Consider the following 5,369-nt stretch of genomic DNA (forward strand, 5'->3'; position numbering starts at 1 on the left):
CTTATAAAGCAGGAGCACACTGTTAGCATGCTAGTTGTTGTTAGATTTACTTTGACAGCAAACCCAGCTCTAGGTCTCTTAAAGATGTGAGTCTCTTTCCTCTGTAAGCGCTTTAACTCAGGATTAAATCACAAAAATGACAACCTTAAATGTTAAAAAAGTATTTAATTTAAAGTGATATTATCTAACTTTCTGGAAAACCACACACCAAGTTAAACCCACACTCTGGAACATTCTCCATGGAGACAGATCTGTATAATGTCATACTGTGGATTATTACAGCTAAAGTTTGGTTTTTCTGTCAAACTCAGGCCTGGTGACCAAATTTGGCCCATGATATAATTATATTTGGTCCACGAGATCATATCAAATGTGTATTAGAGCTGCCTGCCAGCTACAGATAGACTATAGACACATTATTTATTTATTTAAAATGTTGTTATTATTTTATATTACACTTGTTCTGGATTCAGTGTTTAAGCAAAAAATATTGTTAAACATTAATTTTAATAAGAAAAGGTTTAACATTACATGTCTCAAAAGAAGAGAAAACATGCAGATGTTGTTGAAATGTTTCAATAAATATTTAGTTTGGCCCATGACTTTGTCCTCTGTGAATCTGAGTTTGACACTGTCGTTCTACTGGATTGTTCTTATTTAAGGCAAGTCAAAATGCCTTGTAGCCACAGCAGTTTGTCAAAGTCTGATCCTGTCAGATCTCAGGAGCTCAGCAGGTCCGAGTCTGGTCAGGACTCGGATGGAGACACTGGGAATTCCAGGAGCCACAGGGGGGCGCTAGTGGAAAAAACTGTTGCTGTGTCCTTAGGCAAGACACTTCACCCTCACTGTCTAGTATGAAGGTGGTGTGTGTGTGAGTGATGGTGGTGGTCGGAGGGGCCGATGGTGCAGATTGGCAGCCTCGCTTCTGTCAGTCTGCCCCAGGGCAGCTGTGGCTACAGCAGTAGTTTACCACCACTGAGTGTTGAGTGAATGAATAATGAACAGTAAAGTGTCTTTGGGTGTCTTGAAAGGCGCAATAGAAATGCAGTGATTAATTAATTAATTAAAATGTGCTCAAATAAACATACTTGATTCAAATACTTCAGATGTTTTGCAGTGCAGTCTCTTCCCTCGGAGATCGGTCTGATTCATGTCTATATTTAAATGTGGTTGGATGAGCTCAGGTCAGCTCAGGTGTGCAGCAGGGTTGTGGATGATTGACAGCTGGTAGAACTAGTCATGACACACATTTACTCGAGTAAGAAGAGTAGATCATCACATTCCATTTCACTTCAGTTTGTTTGACTCGTCCTCGTCCTTCTTCTGTCCAAACTGTGTTTATTCTTTGTTCTGTTCAAACAACTCATCACCAGTGTTGAATGTAACTTAATTACAAATACTTTGTTACTGTAATTGTATTACATTTTAATTTAATTTAGTAGTGTAGCGAATTAGTGTGAGACGTGAGTTTGTAAGCTGGTCGCGATTTATTATTTTTTGAGACCTCTTTTAGTCAATATTGCCCCACTGGTCTATTCTGCACTGGTTTAAATTAAAAAAAATATGTAAAAGGCAATAAGAATGAAATGAAATATAATAATAAAAATAATATGTTCTGTGCGTCTGAGTCTTTTCCAGGAGTTGGAGCAGCTGGAGCTTCACACTCACACACTGAAAAAATAATCTGAGATGGGTCGCTCAAACTGCAAACACAAATTCGACAACAATAACATGACTTTTTAAAATTTATTTATTTATTTTTAAACGATTCTCTGTCCAGCATGTTTAAATCTTACAAAGGTCATTTTATTGTACCCGATATTAGACCAATGTGTGTTTTAATCATACTGAGGAAACGTTACTTCTTGTATCTTGTGTAATTCTGGAAAACTTTGCGAAGGAAAATTCAAAACTTCTCCAAAAAACGGCGTGTTTCTGTACCTGTGCTCTGTCTGTGTTTGATTCTGTTTACAGAACTGTGGAAAACTAAGCATGTTAACATAATTGTGTGGAGAGAATTAAATTATACGTAAAAAAATATAAACATAAAAAGGCAAATTTTCATGATAAAGTAACATAAGATGATGTGGACTTCGGGAGCAGCCCCCTGTGTGACTGGACAGGCTGTTGGCGCAGTGCGACAGCCACATGTCCCTGAATCTGCCCCGGGGCCACTGTGACCGGATGCAGTGTCACGTGCCCAGTGAAAAGACGGATTCAACGACGCAACGGCATTTCAATTGAACGGATTAATGTGGTCATCTGAGGCAAGTTTCAGAGTGTTTATCGCATGGCTTTATAGTAGAGCTTTTAACAGGTCAGATTTCACTCAGTGCAGTGTTAAATGAGTTCAACAACAGTAAAAAGCACTAACAACAACACTAAGAAACACACACTCACACACTCACACCGTTTACTTCCTTTGACAGTAAACATATAGTTCTATCCTCCTGAGACCAGGACCATTCATTTGTGTCATTTATAGTGAACAATGAGTTTTAAGTGTTTTGAGATAAACTCCTAATGGGGGGACGAGGTTCCTCTGCCTAAACAGGGCTGGAGGATTATAGGGCACATGTCCAGGGTAAAAAAATATAATAACTGAGTAAGTATAAAAAATAAAAAAATAAAACTAAAATAAATAATAAATAAATACTACTACTGCTACTACTACTACTACTACTAATAATAATAATAATAATGTTTTGATTATTTATTTATTATAAGCCACTATCATGTCCAGGATAAAAAAATATAATAACTGAGTAAGTATATAAAAAATAAAATAAATAAATAAATAAATAAATAAATAAACAAACAAATAAATAAATACTACTACTGCTACTACTACTACTACTACTACTACTACTAATAATAATAATGTTTTGATTATTTATTTATTATAGGGCACTATCATGTCCAGGATAAAAAAATAATAAAAACTGAGTAAGTAAAAAAAAAAATAAAAAAAAAAAATAAAACAAACAAAAACAAAATAAAAATAAACTATAAAATAAATAACTACTACTTACTACTACTACTACTACTACTACTACTAACTACTACTACTACTACTACTAATAATAATAATATTAATTGATAATATTTATTTATTATTATAGGGCACTATCATGTCCAGGATAAAAAAGAATAAACAACTGAGTACATGTAAAAAAATAAAAAAAAAACAAACAAACAAACAAACAAACAAACAAATAAATAAATAAATAAATAAAATTTAATTTAAAAATAATAAAAAATAAAATAAAAATAATAATTTTGATAATTTTTAGGGCTGGGGGATTATAGGGCACTATCATGTACAGGATAAAAAATAAATAACTGAGTAAAAAAAAAAAAAAAAAAAAAAGTAATAATAATTTTTAGACTTTTTTAAGACTTGTTGGTGAAAAAAAACCCCAAACCAAAACAAAAAAACACTTAGAAAATAGAGCCCAAATAACCTGCCTTTTTTTTCTCTCTCTCTCTTAGGGCTTCTGTAACAAAAACTTAGACTAAGACGAACTTTGCTTTGCTCAGCTCACACATCACAATATAATATAATAACAAAAAGCAAACATATAAATGGTAATAATAAAATTCTAAATAAGTAGCAAAAAAGAGCAAGAGACAAGTGTCAAATGAGACATAATAACATAAATGTAAATGAACAAGTCAAAGTGAAATAGAAAGATAAGTAATAAAATATAACATCACAGCTTTATACAAAAGGTCATAAAAACATTTTGAGGCGACTTGAGCTTGGGGTTAAGTTGTTATTGTTTAGGTTGTTAACTTCACATGGATTTAACACCAAAATGTCCCCGGCGTCCATTACAGAGGACATGTTATAAAATTATAAATACAAATAAAATAAACTAAATCTAAAAGCAAAAGTGTTAATTTACCAGAGGTGGGACCAAGTCGTCGTTTTGCAAGTCTCAAGTAAGTCTCAAGTCTTTGACCTCAAGTCCGAGTCAAGTCCCAAGTCAAATACAGGCAAGTCCAAGTCGAGTCTCGAGTCACTGGCCCATAAGTCCAAGTCAAGTCCAAGTCGTCTGCTTTGAGCTTCAAGTCATTTCAAGTCTTTAAACCAAAGCACCAAATACAACTTAGATTTTTGCAATTCATGAATTTTAAGATAAATTGTATTAAAAAAAATCATACTGTATTTATATTTGAGTATTTCGGAGTTGTAGAAATGCAAATTTTTCCTTTTTAAATGTTTTGACAAGATCTTAGAGTGAATTATTACGGTCAGAATAGAAAGAATTCAGATTTAAAAGTGCTTCAAGTCTTCTCAAGTCCCAAGTCAGTGACCTTCAAGTCCAAGTCGAATCCCAAGTCTTAGTCCATTTTATCAAGTCAAGTCTCAAGTCCTAAAATTAGTGACTCAAGTCTGACTCGAGTTCAAGTCATGAAAATCACAAAAAATATATACTGCAACAAACTTTTTTCTTCGGGTCCCAGAAGAATATACAAAACTAATCTACAGTGAAGTGTTTTTTTTTTTTTTTTTTGGAGATTTAAGAGTTTTTTGTTTTTATTTTATTGTAAACTTTAAAGGCACTGTACCTATTATTATTTTTTTTACTGTTTTAACAACATGAAAAACAGAACTAGTTAATATTTTTCTATCAGTTTGCAGTTTTCCAAAGTTATTCCTCCTACTCTCGAATGAGTCCAGTCGTATGTACAATGTGTCGTGTGTATTTTATCCATCAGAATACAAATTGAAAAGTTACGACATCAAGAATTACAATCACGAAATGAAAATGTACGATTACACTTTCGTCAGTACGAATACGAATTCACAGACGCGACTCGACTGTCAAAAATACGTCCTTACTTCACAGGCAGAAGAAACATCGATCGAGATGCCAGACTTTTACGTGGCACATGGACTGAACCAGGACTGAACCAGGACTAAAACAGGACTAAAACTAAAACAGGACTAATCCAGAACTAAAACAGAAATAAAACAGAACTAAAACAGAACTAATCAAGGACTAAACCAGAACTAAAACAGGACTAAAACAGAACTAAACCAGAACTAAAACAGAAATAAAACAGAACTAATCAATGGACTAAACCAGAACTAAAACAGGACTAAAACAGGACTAAACCAGAACTAAAACAGAAATAAAACAGAAATAAAACAGAAATAAAACAGGACTAATCAAGGACTAAACCAGAACTAAAACAGGACTAAAACAGAACTAAAACAGGACTAATCCAGAACTAAAACAGGACTAAAACAGAACTAAACCAGAACTAAAACAGAAATAAAACAGAACTAAAACAGGACTAATCAAGGACTAAACCAGAACTAAAACAGGACTAAAACAGAACCAGGACTAAAACAGGAC

Source organism: Boleophthalmus pectinirostris, unplaced genomic scaffold (genome assembly GCF_026225935.1).
Source record: "Boleophthalmus pectinirostris isolate CB_2022bp ecotype Guang Dong unplaced genomic scaffold, ASM2622593v1 HiC_scaffold_16, whole genome shotgun sequence".
NCBI lineage: Eukaryota > Metazoa > Chordata > Actinopteri > Gobiiformes > Gobiidae > Boleophthalmus > Boleophthalmus pectinirostris.